This window comes from Dama dama, chromosome X (assembly GCF_033118175.1).
Source record: "Dama dama isolate Ldn47 chromosome X, ASM3311817v1, whole genome shotgun sequence".
Lineage (NCBI taxonomy): Eukaryota > Metazoa > Chordata > Mammalia > Artiodactyla > Cervidae > Dama > Dama dama.
In genome coordinates, this window is record NC_083714.1 from 37,146,041 (window position 1) to 37,167,369 (window position 21,329).

At 36.0% G+C, this 21,329-nt stretch overlaps 1 pseudogene; it reads left to right on the forward strand.

Annotated features, from left to right (window-relative positions):
- Window positions 1-16,807, forward strand: part of LOC133052611 (P2R1A-PPP2R2A-interacting phosphatase regulator 1-like) — a 37,556-nt pseudogene extending 20,749 nt beyond the window's left edge.
- Window positions 16,808-21,329: the final 4,522 nt, after the last annotated feature.

The window sequence follows — 21,329 nt, forward strand, 5'->3', positions numbered from 1 at the left end:
AAAGATCTCAGTTATCTTGGGCCAGTCAGTTCATAGTCAATGATAGAGCCATCCTCTGCTCTTCTACCCTTTTCAAGGGCAACAGTCAGCTTGCAGAAGTTGCCAGATGTATTAGAAATAATGTCATTCTCCAGATCAGTCTTGTACATTTCCTTGTAGACTTTTTATTTGCTGTAGCTCCTGGTTGGTCCTTGAGGAGGTGATTTCAATGAGAGTTTTCATCAGTCACCAGCCCCTTCACAGAGCAGCCATTCAGCTTGGAATCCTTGTACTGAGCAGGTGTTTTCAGAAGGCCCTAAATCACCTTCTCCAGGTGGCTGGACAAGTCTGACTTCACTGCTGACGCAAGTCCCTTTTTGGTCCTTCTCTGACAGGCAAAAGTAATATTATGCCTCTGTTCTTTGCTGTAGATGGTCAAATTGTTGATGATGATGACTTCAACCACATCTTTAGTCCTGATGGCCATTTCAGTGTTCAAAATATCCCACTCAGCATCAAAGTTGGTATATGCTTTGACTAACATGTATGCATTTGAGGGTGTATAGTGGTCACCTTGGGAGAAGGCGATGGCACCCCACTCCAGTATTCTTGCCCGGAAAATCCCATGGATGGAGGAGCCTGGTAGGCTGCAGTCCATGCGGTCGCTAAGAGTCGGACACGACTGAGCGACTTCACTTTCACTTTTCACTTTCATGCATTGGGGAAGGAAATGGCAACCCACTCCAGTGTTCTTGCCTGGAGAATCCCAGGGATGGGGGAGCCTGGTGGGCTGCCGTCTATGGGGTTGCACAGAGTTGGACACGACTGAGGCGACTTAGCAGCAGCAGCAGCAGCAGCGGTCACCTTCTAAACTGCACTTGCACAGAATTTAATGAACAGTAGACATTTTGATAGAACCTGGACTGGGAGCTAAGAGCTCAGGTGCTCCAGATGCAGAGCTGGCATGTGTTATTAGAAAAAACAAAAAAACTCAAACTGGAAAAATAAACACTGAAATATTTACTATGGTCATTTCTGGATAGTGGGTGATGCTTTTTTCCTTATTAATTATGTTTTATACTGAGCATGTATTGATTGTTTCATAATGAGAAAAAGTGAGTTAATTTCTGTTGAAAAAAATTAAAGATCAGGATTAATAGGTTGTGAATCTGCTTAGTATGTATGATGTTGTAATGATGGATTTGTGTTGCCATACATTTATCTGAACCCATGATGTGTAACACTGAGAGTGAACTCTAATATAAGTTATGAACTTCGGTTGATGATGTGTCAATGTCATTGAACCTTGGCTGTTTCCTCCACCTTCTAGAAAATAATAAGAAAAAAACTGATTTCAGAACTATCTTAAGCAAAATATAATTGGTGAGGTAGGGCAGGAGGAGAAGGGGGTGACAGAAGATGAGATGGGTGGATGGCATCCTCGAGTCAATAGATATGAGTTTGAGCAAGCTCTGGGAGTTGGCGATGGACAGGGAAGCCTGGCATGCTGCAGTCCATGGGGTCGCAAAGAGTTGGACACAACTGAGTGATTGAACAAATCTCCTTTAAAATCATATGATAAATTTTAAAACCTAATAAAAATTCAGACTATTTGCTTCAAAAGAACACTTGTTTATCCAACACACATTTTCTGAGCACTCATTCTTTTCCTCCACCCCACCAGCAACCAGCTCCTCTTACTGCCTTTCTTGGCCACTATCTATCTATAGTTTCAGCTGGAATCCTCAGGCCAGTCTTTAGTTCCTTTTACTTTCTTATCATTTCTCCAATCCGCCTCCTTATCTTTATCCCTCCCTGTTTCGGTCAAACCCTTGTCATCTTTTGCCTGGTCCATGACCCTGCTTCTAGTCCCTCTTCCCTCCACCCTCAATTTGTTCTGCATTCACTGCTAGGGTTGCCTTTCTAAAACAGATATGATCTTCTTGTCTAAAATACCCTTGAGGTTTAAGAACTCAGACCTATTTTTTAGGTTTCCTATTGGGCTCAAAGGCTAAAGTCCAAAAGCAACAACCTGGTTTCAACCAAATTTCTCCCTCATGCCCTACCATATGCCAGGTTTCAGCCACCCTGAGCCTCTCTGTTCCCCAAACATGCCTCTCTGCCTGAGCATCTCTTTCCACTCCCAGAAATGGCCTCCTTTCTCTTCTCTATCTAATGAATTCCTGCTCTCTTCTGTGACGCCAGCTCCAACACCCTAGGCAGAATTATTTTCTTTGTCCTTTGAACTCCTACGAAGCCTAACTTGTCCTGGCACTTACCTGTGGCCTAGTTCTCCCAACCTGGACTTTGAATTTCTCAAAGTCAGGAAAATGTCGTATTTATCTTTGGATCCTCAGGGCCTAGCACAGGGCTTTCGCATAAGGTAGGTGCTCATTAAACATGTTTAAATGCACAATTCAATGTGATCTTAAGATATAATGTGAATGTAAAATATGTTATATTCATTATCTAGCATCATCTAGCATTTCAAGAGCCAATCAGGCTACAGATAGAATGGATAAATGAATTCTAAACATAATTCTCAAGCCTTATTTTCACACAGATTTACATCTCTCTATTCTTTCATCTCCCTTTTGTATGGTTCTTCGTAAGCTTTGAGAAAAGACCAAAAAGGAGAAAATAGTCCTGCAAAAGACAAAGGGCCAATTCCAGCAGTCTCCAAACTTTTTGGTACCAGGGACAGATTTTGTGGAAGACAATTTTTCCATGGACATGGGTGGGGGTGATGGAGTGGGGTGTGAATGGTTCAGGCTGTAATGCAAGAGATGGGGAGTAGAAGATGAAGCTTCACTCACACACCTCCTGCTGCGCAGCCCACTTCCTAAAAGGCTACAGACCACTATCGGTTGGAGACCCCTTGCCTAGACAACAAGTATCCGACCAAGCAAGAGTAAAATGTGCTGAATTCCTTGAGCGTGATTGCCCTTAGTCATTCTTTATTATCAAAGTTCAGTTTCCCCAACTAGATTCCAAGATGTTTGGAGTTATTTTGTCTGTTTCTTTAGTATGCTTATTAAATTGTTGTTGTTGTTGTTTAGTTGCTAAGTCATGTCTGACTGGTGGCTTAGCAGGTTAAGAATTGCCTGCAAAGCAGGAGATGCAGCAGATGTGGGTTCAACCCCTGGGTTGGGAAGATCCCCTGGAGGAGGGCATGGAAACCCATTCCAGTATTCTTGCCTGGAGAATCCCATGGACAGAGGAGCCTGGCAGGCTTTAAGAATACTGGAGTGGGTTGTCATTTCCTTCTGCAAGGGATCTTCCCGATCAGGGATCAAACCTGTGTCTCCTGCATTGCAGGTGGATTCTTCACCACTGAGCCACCAGGGAAGCTCATGCTTATTAAATTAGTTACTGATTTAATGACCATTTCAATTTTTTCTGGGTAATGCCTATCACTAAGTTTTGATAATGAGCTAAAACTGGCAAGGAAAAATGAAGTGATTTTAAGATCTTTGAGCCTCGAGAAGGGAAAGCTAGAGATAAAATGTTCTATTGATGTTCTTCTGCCCTGTATTTATGTTAATGGTTATTTTGTTCTGTTATGATATATAGAGATTTTCAATTAGTATAATTTTCAGACAAGATTCAATTGGACTTTTTATTTTTAAAAACTTTAAATTTAATTAGTGCTGTTGATAGCATGCATCAGGCACTCAAGAAATACTTTAGGCCATTCAATATTGACTTAATGTTTAGAAATAATCAGAAACATTAAAGAAAACTTGACTTTTATCTTTTAAATTTCAGTTTGCGCCATCTTCTCCCAGTCATGCTTCTGTCAGTCAACCTCCATCAAATCAAACAGGTAGGAAGTTTTGAAAAACTGGCAGCTGTTCATTAAAAAAAAGTAAATTTTGTTTTTCTTTTAAAAATACCTATGGTCAAATAATTCTAAGTGAGGTCACAAGTAATTAAATTTTTAATGCCAGGAATGGTTTCTTTAAAAAAAGCAAAAACACCAAAATCCAAAACAACTAAGGAGACCTCTATTTATTTGGGTTATTAACTATTTTAATAAATTGATAGTTTCCTGAAATACTGCATACCCTTTGACCTTGAATCTAGCTTCTTCAAGGGATCTCAAAGATGATGAATGCTATATATGGAAATTAATTTTCAAATTCATAATAGTCATAGTTTATCATGGTTTTCTTAATCCCAGATGAAGAAATATTTTGACACATTTAATGATCTTTATGTGTTCCCTTCTCAGTGATCTGAGTTCAGGGACACATTCTATCTGTCTTATGTTGTATGTGTGTGTGTTTAATAGTAAAAGCCTAATACAGAACTAAATCTTTGATTTTTCCAAGGCTTAGCCACAGAATTCAAAAGATTAAATCACCATTCCTTCAGGAGTGGTGGATTTTTTTTTTCACCCAACTACAAGCAAACTTTTGTTCAAGTAGGGGAGCTTAACTGTTATTAAGCACTTATTATTCACTTAGCAATATAATAGGTCCCATCTGTGAGCTCATTTCATCCTACAAGAAACTTACAAGGTCAGAAACCAAAGATGTTCAGCATTAACAAATATCAAGCCAAGACTTAGCCCCAAATTACTGAATTCTTTCACAGCTACTCTCACCAAGTTCCAGTGGCACAAAACCCAAACTGTCCTGAAACCCTAGGTTTTATTTCTCCAGCTCCTGCTTCCTCTCCCTCTCTCTCCCTTGCCATGGCTTCCCTAGGCCCCACTTATCATCCACTAGCAATAAAGTATGGTTTAAAGGATTCTTTTACTTTTTTAATGAATAAGATATTCTTTTGCTGTTTGTCTTTGTGAGTATGTAGCCATTTAAGACATTCTTAATGAAAGAACCTAAAGCTAGTAGTTAAAGTGACCTCTAGTTTATTTGTGTAATTTTTTTTCTTCCTCTAAATTAGACCAAATATTTAAAAATTGATTATATGTTTCTATCTGATTATGAAGCTTGAAAATCAGGACTAATTTAACTGGTTGGTAATATATACTGTAAAGCAACTTACTTCTATAGTGGCAGAATATATATTATAAACATTTAAAATGAAACACAAGTGGTGGTCATTTTTGTAATATACGGAAATATTGAATTGCTGTGTTGTACACCTGGAACTAACATAGCATTGTAGGTCAATTATACTTCAGTAAAAATAAATTAAAACTTTTAAAATTTAAATAAAATTATAAAACAAAAATTAAAACTAAAATAAAATGAAGCACAAGTAGAAAATGAATGAAATGGGAAAATAGAAACAACATTAACTTTCAATCTGGGTGCTGACTGAGTGGAAAATTAAGGCTTATTTTCAGCAGTTTAATGGTCTGATAAATATTTTAAGTTGCATATTTCTTTACATGTATTCTTTAACCATGACTTCTTTTTAGCTATTAAACTTAACCTTTTAGGTACAAAACAGAAATGTGTGTTTCTTGCCTCATTACATTTTGAACTTTCACTCTGACACTAACAAAGGCAATTATTTAATTTCATTTCGTTTTTTAGTAAAATGGGGGAACTAATAGTAGCTACATTATAAGATTATTGTGAGGATGAAAAGATTTAATATATGTGTGGTGCCTAGCACACTACATTAAAAGTTGTTTAATGGAAATTTAAAAACACACAAAAAAGAACCTCCATGTATTCAGTATCCAGCTTTAACTATTGATTACATTTTGTACATCATTTTTCAACTATCCCCTTTTATTTTGGGGGTAGGAGGTTGCTTTAAAGTAGATCTCTGATATCTTTTTAACCTTAAATGCTCTGTATGAATCTGAGGACGTTTTATTTCACATAAGCACAATGCCATCATCACATCTAACAGAGTTATTCTTTAATTTTATTGAATAACCAGTCCGTGTTAAATTTTCCTGATTCTCAAAAAAATGCCCTTTTCACTGATTCAAGCATGTTCCAGCCATGATCTTTTAGGTCACTTTTATTTAAAAGAGCCTTCCTCTCCTGATTTTGTTCCATGCCACTTACTTATTGAAGAAACCAGGCCATTTGTCTTGTGAAAAGCCCCACATTTTGATTCTGCTTCCATGTAACAGTGTTTCATATACTCTTTTGTTCCTTGTATTTCCTACAAACTGATTTGATTATACTTGCATTTATTTTAAAATAAGCGCACAGCCCCAAGTTAATATTAGGTTCTGGGTCAACATTTAAGTAAGGGTATGGTTTAAGTTACCCTTTTCCTACTAGGCAGTTAATGGACAATTTCTCCTTGACTCTAGTTGTTAGTTGTTTTCTGAGCATTAGAGAGCTTGAGAACATCAAGTGAGAAGTTAATTTTCTTTTTTTTTCCAGCTCTGAGATATAATTGACATATAACATTATGTAAGCATAAGGTCTATAATGTAATAATTTGATATATATATATATATATATATATATATATATGTATTGCAAACCTGTCAGTCCTAAAGGAAATCAGCCCTGAATATTCATTGGAAGGACGATGCTGAAGCTGAAGCTCCGGTAATTTGGCCACCTGATGCGAAGAGCTGACTCATTGGAAAAGACCCTGATGCTGGGAAAGATGGAAGGCAAAAGGAGAAGGGGGTGGCAGAGGGATGAGATGGTTAGATCACACCACTGACTCAATGGACATGAATTTGAGCAATTCCAGGAGATAGTGGAGGACAGACAAGCCTGGTATGCTGTAGCCCATGGGGTCACAAAGAGTTGGACGTGACTTAAGAGACTGAACAACAACAAAGCAATGACATTAGATTTCTGTGATTTGGTTTTGAGTTTTCCTTGGAACCTGCAAAGTACCTACTCTCTTACTTCTCTAAGGGAATAGCTTAACTTGTTTTGGAGAAACTTATTTTAATCTTAGTTTGCAAATTATTTCATTCTTTCAACAAGAATTCATTGAGCAATGTGCCATTGGGTAACTAAAATCTCTCAGGCATACTCTCCTTCAGAGAGCAAAAGTGGGTGACTTACTATTTTCTTTTTAGATACTAAGGGACTGAAAACCAACTTCAGTGCTCAAGTGCAGCAAATCTCCTTAACCTAGGTTTCTACCATATAGTACTCTTTGCCCTTGACAGTTGCATAGCTTTTGACCTTTTATCCTTATTTTAACAATCTTATTTTATTATAAACTATCTCATATCCATTTTAGAAATAGGCAAGATATAAATAATAGAAGTGTCAACCCACTTTTGCTAACAATCCTAAAATAGTTGATGTTGGGGAATGCTCCCACTTTCAATGGGAGAAACAATAAGCAAAATTCTGTCCTACTTCTGGGAAAACTTGCTCTTTACTTGTGAATTGAGTGAATTACAAAATACTTTGAGCTTCTCACCATACAAAAGCAGCTAAATAAATGTTAAATGGAAGAACTATACTAACAATTACATTTTGTTGAAGATGTGATTCCATTGTTTTAAAAGACTGATTAACTTCTTAAACTTCCTTTCCTAATTTCCCTCATTTTCCATAATGGCATCAAAATAGTCTCCCAGTTTTAAGATTCAGAGCCCTAGGTTCATCTTCAGTTCTTCCTTATTTTTCTACTGTATCCTATTAAGCATCTAATCCTATTAATTCTTCCTTGACAATATCTTCTCTGTTCCCATTGCTACTTTCTTCTGTCCCTTGGGTCTAGATTACTGTAATAATATTCTAATTATATTCTAATAGATTTCCTACCTCTGCTAGTTTAATCTGACTTCCACAATCAACACCAAAGTAGCTTTTTTTAAAATTTTTGTATACATGTATCTTAACAAGTGTTTTCACTTGTTAAGTCTTTTATTTTATTTTTTTTCATTTATTTTTATTAGTTGGAGGCTAAAGTAGCTTTTTTTTAAAAACAACATTATTTTCACCTTTTTCTCTCCTGTGTAAAAAGTTAGAATAGCTTCCCATTACCTTTTGAGTACTAATAAGAAGAGATAGGCTGTATTGAGCACTTACTATGTGCCAGACCTTTTAACAGGAACTATACAACCACCTCATTATCCTTATTATTATCATCTTCATAGGATCAAGAAACTGAGGCTCAGGTTAAGCTGTTTGCCTAAGGTCACACAGATAGTAAGTTATAGAGCTGGAATTTGACTCAGTTCTGTTTGGCTCCAGAATCTGTGGTCCTAACAACTATGCTATTCTGTCTAAACTTGTTAAACTCAAAATCTTCAATTATTTAAGATTCTATAAATCTGATGCTCCCTTACCACTTCAGGTTTCCTTCTTGTTTATAGTGCAAATTCTTTTCCAGCCAAGCTAGTCTCACTATTTTCCAACCTGCATATTCTTTCTCTCCTCTAAATTTTGTACATATGATTCCTTCTGCTTTTTGGTATCATATCCAAAAATCATTGCCAAATGGCACAAAGATTTTGCCCTGTTTTTTCTCTTTTGTTACCTATGCTTTTGATGTCATATCCAAAAAATCATTGCCAAGTCCAATGACACAAAGTTTTTTCCCTGTTTTCTTCTAAGAGTTTTATAGTTTTACTTTTAGGCCTTTGGTCCATTTTGAGTTAATTTTTGTATATAGTGTAAGAAAGAGTTCAACTTCATTCTTTTGTATGTGGATGTTCAGTTTTCCAAGCACTATTTACTGAAAAGATCATTCTTTCCCCCTTTGAATGGTCTTGGCATCCTTGTTGAAAATCAATTGACCATATATCCAAGGGATTATTTTTAGGCTCTCTCTATTCTATTCCATCATTCTGTATGCCTCTCCATATGCTGGAACAACACTGTTTTAATTACTGTAGCTTTGTGTAGTGAGTTTTGAAATCAGGTAATGTAAGTCCCCCAAAGTTTATTCTTCTTTCTCAAGATCATTTTTATATTTCCACAAAAAATGCCATTGAGGTCTTGATAGGCTTTGCCTTGCATCTGTAGATCACATTGGGTAGTATTGCCTTTTTAACAATATTGTCTTTCAATCCACAAACACAGGATGTCTTTCCATATGTGGGTTATTTTTAAAGTAACTATTTATGTGAAAAACACACATTATAAAAAGATCAAACAATATGGTAAAGTACAGAGAAAGAACTTAAAAGACACTTGCTCCTTGACAGAAAAGCTATGACCAACCTAGACAGCATATTAAAAAGTAGAGACATTACTTTACCAACAAAGGTCCATATAGTCAAAGCTATGGTTTTTCCGGTAGTCATGTATGGATGTGAGAGTTGAACCATAAAAAAGACTGAATGCCAAAGAATTGATGCTTTTGAGCTGTGGTGTTGGAGAATACTCTTGAGAGTCCCTTGGACTGCAAGGAAATCAAACTAGTCAATCCTAAAGGAAACCAGTCCTGAATATTCATTAGAAGGACTGATGCTGAAGTTGAAGCTCCAGTATTTTGGCCACCTGATGCAAAGAGCTGACTCACTAGAAAAGACCCTGATATTGGGGAAGATTGAAGGCAGGAGGAGAAGGGGACAACAGAGGACAAGATGGTTGGATGGCATCACTGATTCAATGGACATGGGTTTGAGCAAGCTCCGGGAGTTGGTGAAGGACAGGGAAGCCTGGCATGCTTCAGTCCATGGGGTCACAAAGAGTCGGACATGACTGAGCGACTGAACAACGACAACAACAGAGAAAGAAAGAACAAATTGCCACGAACCTCACTACACATTGATGAGGACTGCTAACTTTTGAGGGAGCATCCTTCTGAGCATCTCTCATTTAAAATTTTACATAAAAATAATTTGTGGCTTTTTCCTACTTAATATGTAATAGATGTTTTTCAATGTCAATGACTAGATTTAAATCATGCTTGTACCATCATTTGCTTAAGCAAACCCATGCCAAAAGACATTTAGTTTGTTGGGCTCTGAGTAATATTTATTAATATCCTAGTATTAGTGGTTGAAAAAATAGTTTGATGTTTGATGTTTTCTCTTTTGAATGAAGAGAGATACTAGTTTTTCATATAATCAATTCCTGCATATCCAATGTCCTATATAAAGCATAAGTAATAGATCTCAGGTGCAGTAGGTGCAACAGTGAAAAGTAGAGAACCAGATACTTGTTTAGAGATTTGTTTGTACTCTACTATACTCTATACCTCAGTGAATAATAATAAATGTACAACCAAGTGAAATAAAACTTTGTAAAATCATAGGAACTGGGTATTCAGTTTATTCTCCTTTCACCTTTCAGGAAGAAAGCATGAGTTTAATGAATAGAGAAGCAATGCATGAATGGTGAGTAGTGTACAATGAATTTCTGTTGTACACATATTCAGTTATATCTTTTTTTAGATAGGCAAACTTCAGTTCTAATGTCTTTTTTTTGCAGGGAGGTACAAAATGCAATACAGCTAGGTCAATCTTGGAAAGAAAATTTGAGCCTAGTATGGTATTACCCCTTCAATTTTGTAGAAAATTTGAAATTTTTACTGATTTTTAATGTTGGCGCTACTTAGTTTTGCTGTAATTTCTAGAAATTTAAACTCTCATTTGAAACTAAGATTATATGTATTGCATAATTTTTATTGCTCTTAAGAAACAGTTTATGATTTACCCATAAAGTAACTAATTGTTTGAGAGTGGGGTTCAAAATCAGTGGTTGTCTTATACAAACACCATTGTTCCTGTGGACCAATTTCCTCTCTGTCCTAGTGAGTCTAAAAGAAGTTCAGTTGTGCTGATTGAATGCTTAGATGAAAAAGTTATAAATGATTTTGCCCTTCTATGTAATTTATTGACAATATGTTTAAGTTTTAAACCACAGTCAATGGATTTACTGGGAAAATACTGCATTTTTATGCCTGTAACACATATACTCCTACTAACATTTTAGTGTACAGCCTTTAATTTAAACATGTTGCATGTTTTAAAGGTAGTTACAACCCTTGCTAACATTTTTAAATGTCCCTGTACATATTATAATTACTCAGTTGTGGTAGTTGAGTGAGTTTTCCATGAACATCTTTAGTGTTCTTTTCCATGGGTATCTCAGACAATGACAGAGGAAGAATTGAGCTGAAATTTGAGTAGAAGAGATTCTGCTTAGGTGTCAGTTTCTAGATTTGGGGATTATTAGGTAGGGAAATGAATTGTCAGCAGAAGCAGTGACATCTTATTTTCTTTTGAGCTCAGACTGCCTTAGATGGGCATCTGTCTTTGATTTAGGAATAAGTCCTGAAGAAAGAAGTCTTCCCAGGTAGCGCTAGTGGTAAAGAACCCACCTGCCAATGCAGGAGATGTAAGAGACTCGGGTTTGATCCCTGGGTCAGGAATATCCCCTGCAGGAGGCCATGGCAACTCACTCCAGTATTCTTGCCTGGAGAATCCTATGGACAAAATAGCCTGGTGGGCTCCATAGGGTCACAGAGACGTGACTAAAGCAACTTATCACAGCATAGCACCTGAAGAATGAATAGATAACCTCTGGAGGCTGTCATTTTTCCTGTTTTGGTACTAAAACAATTTTTAGAGGCTGTTAGAGTCCTTTAACTAACTCAATTCTAATTACTTTAGATGTTGGTATGAGTGAGTGAGTAAATCGCCACGTGTGTTAGAAGGAAGAAACATGCAATATAACTATACTTGTGTCCTGGAGAAGAAAAGGGCATATTTTAAAGTCCTGAATTGTGCAGTCCTGATTTTGTCCATGTAAAAAAAAATCTATAAATAGCCAGGACATGGAAGCAACCTAGATGCCCATCAGCAGACGAATGGATAAGGAAGCTGTGGTACATATACACCATGGAATATTACTCAGCCGTTAAAAAGAATTCATTTGAATCAGTTCTAATGAGATGGATGAAACTGGAGCCCATTATACAGAGTGAAGTAAGCCAGAAAGATAAAGAACATTACAGCATACTAACACATATATATGGAATTTAGAAAGATGATAATGATAACCCTATATGCAAAACAGAAAAAGAGACACAGAAGTACAGAACAGACTTTTGAACTCTGTGGGAGAAGGTGAGGGTGGGATGTTTTGAGAGAACAGCATGTATATTATCTATGGTGAAACAGATCACCAGCCCAGGTGGGATGCATGAGACAAGTGCTCGGGCCTGGTGCACTGGGAAGACCCAGAGGAATCGGGTGGAGAGGGAGGTGGGAGGGGGGATCGGGATGGGGAATACATGTAACTCCATGGCTGATTCATATCAATGTATGACAAAAACCCACTGAAATGTTGTGAAGTAATTAGCCTCCAACTAATAAAAAAAAATAAAATAGAAAAAAAGAAAAATAAATAAAAAGCTCATACACCATGAAAAAAAAATCTATAAACGTTTTTATAGCTGTTTATTTTTGCTGTCCCATTTGTATCTTAGTTTTAACCAAATATTTTTTGATCCTTTCCTGGACAAGTACTGTAGTTTTCGATAATAAAGCGCAGGTCAAATCCAAAGAGAAAGATTGAAATTTAGGATTTGTGTATATATTAAATGTTGCTCAATGTTGAGTACCCACATTCTAGGTCTTTTTGGAGATGTGAGGGAAACCCCTCATCAGGTATGTAGCTCCCTTTCCCAAAAGGCAAAATGTTCCTTTGCTTATCGAAGTGAATCTTGGGTTCCCTGCTTGCTTTAAGATGATGAGAGCTCCATGGTACAACCACTAATGCAGTAAGGATTCTCTTCCCCATGCCATATCTGCCACCCTCAGTATTTGATAAGTAAGCAATAGGTGCTACAGTTGTTTACTGCTTTCTGCTTATACAGAGTAACAATGAGGTAGAGAAACCATCTCCTGCAAACTGCACTGATTTAATTCCAGCATCTGCAGCAGCTTCTTTCACCGAGGTGACTGGCAAGGTAAGAAAGGAGTGTCTAAAAGTCTGTGTCCCTTGAAATATTTGTAAGACTTAAATGTTTCACTTTTGAGGGATATATTTTGCTATAGTATGTCTGATTCTAAATGACACTCTTCCCTTCCTTTTCATTTCTTAAACTATTATCTACATATTACAAAAGTCACCAACTTTTAGGTACATGATTTGATTAATTTTGGTAATTGTGTACAATCCTGTAACTGTAACCATAATCAAGATATAGAACAATTTTCACACTCTAAACAGTTTCCTCGTGATCTTTTGCACTTGATCTCCTTCCCCACCACCTCCACCCACTCTGGGAAACCACTGATCTGCTTTCTGAGAAAAGTGGTGGTTTTAAAACCTCTGTTCCAATTCAGTGTTAGCAATGTTTTTCTCTATCACTACAAACTTGTGTGAGTTGCACCGGCTTGCCTCCATGTCCTATTCCTAGTCCTATGCAATGATTTACAATGTAAGTTTCTATTGTATGAAAATACCAAATTGCTTCTAAAACAAAAATTTGAGAAAACTTAAAAAAAATTATACCAAGTTCAATCCCTGGCTGGGAAACTAAGATCCTGCAAGCTACAAGGTACAGCCAAAAAAAAAAAAAAGATCCAGGTTCCATGACAACCGAAAAAGTAATGTCTTCTTAGCTAAATTAAAATGCTATTGTTTTGGTTTATCATTTTGTATTATTGAAAAGAATCAAGTGACTAAGAACATGTGAGAACATGTGAACATATGAAGAATCAGTAATTCATTAACACTGTCTGACATAGTTTTCCTTTCACTCGGCTTGTTCATAAGGATCAGAGTTAACTCTTAAATGAACTTTTAACAATGATACCCTCTCATTCATTCATGATTTTCACCTGGACTCAAGACAGGTCAGAGCTAGGACTGTGGGTCCTTCTAGCTTTTCCCCCCACAACTTGGGGAAATCTTGAATCCTTATAAATTACAAGTCAGTTTGCTGTCCTGCGGCTTTCCTGTTTTTACCTACATTTAGAGACAAGCAATGAAATCCTGTACTGTGGGATGCTACATAGAGTTCTCTTTTAGTGTATATCTTTAGATCTGCTATAACGAAATAGTCACAGCTGATCTTATTCAAATGTTTTCTTATAATGATTATGATAATTTTATTTTAGAAGTCAAAGTGCCGCCAATACCATTAGATAAAGTGTCCTTGGCCCATTAAAAAGAAAAGGTACTTTTATCTACCAATGGAAATAAGTATAACTTATTATTTTTGTAAGATATCATATAAAATCAAGTATTATACATAAATTCATTTAAAAGAATTTATTTATTTAAAATATATTTGATAAATTACTAGAGGCCATTTGTCTTACTTAAATGAAACTATATGTAAAGACATTTTGAGAGCTATCAAGTGCCATATAAATGTGAACTGAAAACTTCAATTCCAGTTTAGTCAACTAGTTGCCTTAAATACCTTCTGAAACAAGGTGGGGAATGAATAAACAGAGTGAATTAGTCATCAAATATCCTGCTGAATCTCAACCCCTGCGCTGCCCTGCCACCACACATACACATTAATATCATGTGAATAAGTTGACACAAATTAGATGCACTTACAACACTAAAAATATATACTAATGTGTATGTCCTTTGATGGTTAACTTGTTTATGTGGGCTATTTTTGGTAAAATATATGGAAAATGACCCACCTACTCAGTAATAAAAGGATAGGGAAAGAACAGCAGTTTTTTTTTTTTTTTAAACTCCTACAGTTCTGGATCCCATTTCTCATCCCTGCCTCACTAAGCTATTTATTTCCTTTTTTTTTCTTGATATAACTACTGAATTATAGGCTTAGTACAAAGTTTAACTATAATAGGGAGGGGAAAATGGATAAATGGGAAAGGGCAGTAAACTTAAAAATGTATATTTGTGAAAAATCCATTAAGATGGGAAAGAAGAAGGAGAAAGAACAAGAAATGGAAGGGGAGAGGTAAAGGAAGGAGAAGGAGGAACGTAAAACTAGAGAGAAGGAAACTGAAATGGACTGCAGTGTTCCACGCATTTGGCATAAATTAGTGGCAGTCTTTCTAACAACATAACAAACTCAGCATGTTCTCATTATGTTCTAAGACTTAGAAGAGAATGGCTTTCCTGGTGGCTCAGCGGTAAAGAATCCCCTGGCCAACACAGGAGACATGTGTTCGATCTCTGGGTCAGGAATTTCCCCTGGAGAAGGAAGTGGCAACCCACTCCAATATTCTTGCCTGGGAAATCCCATGGACAGAGGAGCCTGGTGGGCTATAGTCCATGGGGTCACACAAAGGTCAGACACAACTTAGTGACTAAACACACACAATAAGTTATAAACTTGATCATCAGTTTTACTCACATTCAGACCTGGTTATCACGTTAATGTGTAACATTTCCTTCAAAGTCAAGGTTTTTAACAATGCAGTTTTCTGTGATTAAGTGTTTTCCATAGTATTGAAAAAATATATTTGTTCATTGTATTCTACAAAAAATCCATCTACTTAGTTCATTGTGTATGTTTAGCAAAATAAGGATAGCAATAACTTGAAGTTTTAAAATAAGGAATGAGGTTAAATTATGGTATATCCTTAATACATAGCTTTATAAACATATGTAGAATTTAGTTAATAATATGAGAAAAATTATAATCATAAAAAAGATTACATATTACATTATTCACAGTGCAAATCCAATTTTGTTCAAAAAACAATTACGTATACACACATATTCAGGAACTACTGAAAACAGTGATCTCTGGATAATTGCAATGTAAAAAATTTTCCTTTTGTTTTTCTTTTATAAATTAATTGCAGTGAACAAGTTTTACTTTTGCAGTTGAAAGCATAATAGACGCATTAGATAAAATATATCTACCTTGATATACATTCTTTGTCATAGGTGAAATGACATCTGAATACCATCCAAAGAGAATTTTCCAAGACTCAACCAACATGCTTTCTTCTGATACTAATCCCAGTGTTTGATAGGAATGTGTGGTAAGTATTAACATGAGACTTTGAGCATTCATTGGCCACTTTTGGTTTTTCGGTCTACTTTGGCTATTGTACATATTCAAAAGTGTGGTATATTATGAAATATTTTTAGTAAGTTTTATAAAATGACTATCCCAAATGGATACTATTAAATTTAGTTCTTCTACCCAACACTTAGTATATGGTAGACACATTTTTAGAAGTGGGCTTTTGGCATTAGATTAAGAGGTATTAGAGAAATATTAATACATAAAAATGCAAGCTTGGGAAAGAGTCATCTGCCCATCTTTTCTAACTTGGATTTTTGTGTACTTTGTTAGGCTGAGCATGTGATTTAAAAGTGTGTCAAGAAAGCAACTTTTAATAATCAAAATGGAAAATACAGTGAATGGATTTTTATTATCATTACTGTTGGTTTTGTTTTACTCCTCTTATGAAACTGCTGCTGTAACCAGTGCCAATCCCTTGTTTATTTTGCATTCATTTGTACACAAAGTGCAGAGATCTCTTGAATTCTGTTATCAATGAGTGGCATTTTCTTTTCCTAATCGATCCTCAGATGTTCTTGACAGAAACAACAGCAGTGCAGGATCATCTCATAATTCACCAGCTAAAATCAGCACTGTCACAAACTCTTCTGTGTTGCCTTCTGATTCTAGTTCTCCATTTATTGCAATTGATGAACTTTCACCTAAATGATTCACTCATCCCAAGACTTTCTCGCCAATGGAGAAACACACATGCACTCATTTGCTTGATCTCTCTCTCACACACACACATGTTGGATCAGTAACAGAATTGTCTGTGATATAATTGACTATTTCTTATTTATCCTTTTTTCTCAATTTCCTAAAATTCTGTTTATCTACAGAACTTGCATGTCTAATTCCTGTGTATGTTCTTAAAAGCAACGTAGTAACTTTCAAAGATATTTTCCAAACAAGATGTATCTTGAAGATACAATCATCATACATCTTCAGGTTGCTAATATATAGAAACATGCTGCGCCTTGACTTTAAAAAAAAAAAATTGAGAGTTCTATTTATTTATGTGAATAAAAAATAAATAAAATTTATATTCTAATGAAATATAATTGTTCCATTAATAAACAGGTAAAATGATTTTGAAAATTATGTGCTGAATATTTATGCTAGTTTTTTTTAATATTTTCAGTAATTGCTAGTTTCCATTCTGTAAAGAAAAATCATCTATCAAAAACAGTTTCAAAAACTAAGCTAGTTATACCGTACTGATCCAAGGATTGCCAATTTTTCACATGAATCCTTGGATGTTTAATTTGTTGGGAAGAACTATGTAGGGGAGGCAAGATGAATGGAAGCTAATTGAATAGCAAGAAAATAATATGTAATTGGGGCTTCACTCAATTTGTACTTAACCTGATTATCCCTGATCAATTTTGTATTCTAATTAAGTGTGAAAAAAGACAATGTAGATAAATTGTGGTCTTTTACATTCTATGAATTACCTTGTATTCATCATCATGACTACTGATTTGATTAAATACAGGCTTAATATGTTAAGGCTTTTCTGCAAGAATCATGTGCTTCCAGTTGTTCCCAAAGGGTTATAAAGATTTGTTTAAAACGCAATTTTCTCTTCACAAGTCTTAAGGATTTTTTAAATAGGAAAAATCATCTGTTAAAAATTTTAAATCTAAAGTAAGTGCTCTAAGTAATTGGGGCTAGTATTAGCATTTTGAAAAATAGAAATGTGTTATATCTTCATGAAATGAAGTTGAGAATTGGTTTAAATTTCCTCAGCTAATGAAGGTAGAAATGGCTGTCTAAAATATTTATTAAATGTTTTTCTTTGTCATTAGAACTAATCAGAATGATTGAAATCTGATGTACGTGTATCCCACGTGGGAAAAAGATAGGCATCAAGAATCTTTTGTCAATGGCCCTGATGGAATTGATTAGAATGGATATATATTGTGTGTGTGTGGGGAAGGGCAGATTCTATTCACCAATGGGTAAATGAAACTGAATATTTCTGAGATGACTGGGATCATCCTGAAACTGGGATAGGATTCTACAAATTGACTTAGGACACGTGAACTATGAATATTGCCTTTGTTATTTAGCTTCTTGCCAGACTTTAGTTGATGAATTGTGAACATATAAGGGGGCTCTCACAGAATGAGGTATGATTGCAGTGATGTTACTTGCTGAAATTATATATTATTGACAAAAAAAGGTCCCCATGCATTATTTGACAGTTCAGCAAAAAAAAAAAAAAAAAAAAAGTTTTTCAGAATGGAAAAAGGATGGAGAAAGTAAGCAATGAGGGTGAGACTGTAACTCAGTGTGTGAGGAACTTTCATCCAGAAATCTTGGTAATCTTGACTATATCATCTAATACACTTTTTTTCAACTCAGACAATTTCTTTCACTCTATTTTCTTAGTTTTTATTGTTTTAGTTGAATCCTAGGGTGCCACAACTCACTATAATATGCTCAGAATTGAGGACCTTGTGGTTGGTTTTCCATTCTATTACCTTTTGAACTTGTATATTGGGAGGCTCCATTTCTTAAATGATTTTCCATTTATTAATTTTCAGGTCAAGGCAATTCTAAGTTTTACATGAGATATTTTGTGGTTAAGTTTTAAAAATTATAATAAGACTATGTTTTGTAATTCTAAACATGCCGAGGAACTGCCATACCAATTTTCCACAGTGAAGGACATGTTTCCTAGGCTACAATAACAAAGTACCACAAACTGGGTAGCCCAAAATAATAGAAATGGATTATATCTGTAGAGACCCTATTTTCAAATAAGGTCACATTAAGAGGTGCAGGGAGTTAGAACTTCACCATTATCTTTCTGTGGACATAATTCAACCCACAACAGGATGGTTTTGGAATTTTTGATTGTTTCAATTTTTTTAAATTAGTTTCTTAAATCACCTATCTTATAATTCATCTTTAAAAATGTGAGAACAAGAGGTGATCATATTGTACACATGTTTGTATGTCTTCTTATACATTTAAATATATATTATAAATGTATATATGTGTACATATATGCTAGTTTTCACATTGTCAGTAAGAGGATAAATGAAAATGGAAATATGTTTTTCAAATATTTTAAAAGCATCATTTTTAATCCTTAAATATGTGTTCATGTTCAATCACATATTCCTATTTTACTTATAACCTTCTAAAAGAGCAGTACTCAAATTTATCCTAACATGAAAACTCACTGCAGTAATAAGTTAGATTCTCAGATCAGGAAAAAGATATGGTTCTTCAAATTTATAATGACTAAATCAACTAATCGAGTTTGAAATATCAAGTATATTCAGTAAGTATTGAATATTTTCTGTGTACACAAACTATGCTTAAAACTGTATATGAAAATGAGTGAGATACCTTTCCTATTGTCAAGCAGGATAAGTGTGAAAATAATGATACAAGGTAGTCTAAGATAGTATGACCATAAATACATACATGAAAAGATCTCTATACTATAAAAGTAGGAGAGAGAGACAATAGTGAAATCACAGAAGCTTAGAACTTAAAGCAGTTTCACTTCAGTCACTCAGTCATGTCCGACTCTTTGTGACCCCATGAACTGCAGCACGCAAGGCTTTCCTGTCCATCACCAACTCCCAGAGCTTGCTCAAACCCATGTCCATTGAGTCAGTGATGCCATCCAACCATCTCATCCTCTGTCATCCCCTTCTCCTCCTGCCTTCCATCCTTCCCAGAATCAGGGTCTTTTCCAATGAGTCAGCACTTCACATCAGGTGGCCAAAATATTGGAGTCTCAGCTTCAGCATCAGTCCTTCCAATGAACATTCAGGACTGATTTCCTTTAGGATGGACTGGTTGGATCTGCTTGCAGTCCAAGGGACTCTCAAGAGTCTTCTCCAACACCACAATTCAAAAGCATCAATTCTTTGGTGCTCGGCTTTCTTTACAGTCCAACTCTCACATCCATACATGACTACAGGAAAAACCATAGCTTTGACTAGACAGACCTTTGTTGGCAAAGTAATGTCTCTGCTTTTTAATATGCTACCTAGGTTGGTCATAACTTTCCTTCCGAGGAGCAAGTATCTTTTAATTTCATGGCTGCAGTCACCATCTGCAGTGGTTTTGGAGCCCAAGAAAATAACGTCTGTCACTGTTTCCATTGTTTCCCCATCTATTTGCCATGAAATGATGGGACCGGATGCCAGGATCTTCATTTTTTGAATGTTGAGTTTTAAGCCAACTTTTTCACTCTCCTCTTTCACCTTCATCAAGAGGCTCTTTCTTTAGTCCATCTTTGCTTTCTAAGAGTGGTATCATCTTCATATCTGAGATTATTGATATTTCTCCTGGCAATCTTGATTCCAGCTTGTGCTTCATCCAGCCCGGCATTTCGCATGATGTTCTCTGCATATAAGTTAAATAAGCAGGGTAACAATATACAGCCTTGCTGTACTCCTTTCCCAATTTGGAACCAGTCTGTTGTTCCATGTCTGGTTCTAACTATTCCTTCCTGACCTGCATACAGGTTTCTCAGGAGGCAGGTAAGGTGGTCTGATATTCCTATCTCTTGAAGAATTTTCCATAGTTTATTGTGATCCACACAGTCAAAGGCTTTAGCATAGTCAATAAAGCAGAAGTAGATGTTTTTTCTGGAATTCTTTTGTTTTCTATATGATCCAATGGATGTTGGCAATTCAATCTCTGCTTCCTCTGCCTTTTCTAAATCCAGCTTGAACATCTGGAATTTCTCGGTTCACATACTGTTGAAGCTTAGCTTGGAGAATTTTGAACACTACTTTGCTAGCATGTGAGATGAGTGCAACTGTGCGGTAGTTTGAATGTTCTTTGGCATTGTCTTTCTTAGGGATTGGAATGAAAACTGACCTTTTCCAGTCCTGTGGCCACTGCTGAGTTCTCCAGTTTTCCAAATTTGCTGGCATATTGAGTGCAGCACTTTCACAAAATCATCTTTTAGGATTTGAAATAGCTCAACTGGAATTCTATCACCTCCACTAGCTTTGTTCATAGTGATGCTTCCTAAGGCCCACTTGACCTTGCACTACAGGATGTCTGGCTCTAGGTGAGTGATCACACCCTCGTGGTTGTCTGGGTCACTAAGATCTTTTTTGTATAGTTCTTCTGTGTATTCTTGCCACCTCTTCTTAACATCTTCTGCTTCTGTTAGGTCCATACTGTTTCTATCCTTTATTGAGCCCATCTTTGCATGAAATGTTCCCTTGGTATCTCTAATTTTCTTGAGATCTCTAGTCTTTCCCATGCTATTCATTTCCTCTATTTCTTTGCATTGATCAATGAGGAAGGTTTTCTTATCTCTCCTTGGTATTCTTTGGAACTCTGCATTCAGATGGGTATATCTTTCCTTTTCTTTTTTGCCTTTAACTTCTGTTCTCTTCTCAGCTATTTGTAAGGCCTCCTCAGACAACCATTTTGCCTTTTTGCATTTCTTTTTCTAGGGGACGGTTTTGATCACTGCCTCCTGTACAATGTTATGAACCTCCGTCCATAGTTCTTCAGGCGCTCTGCCTATC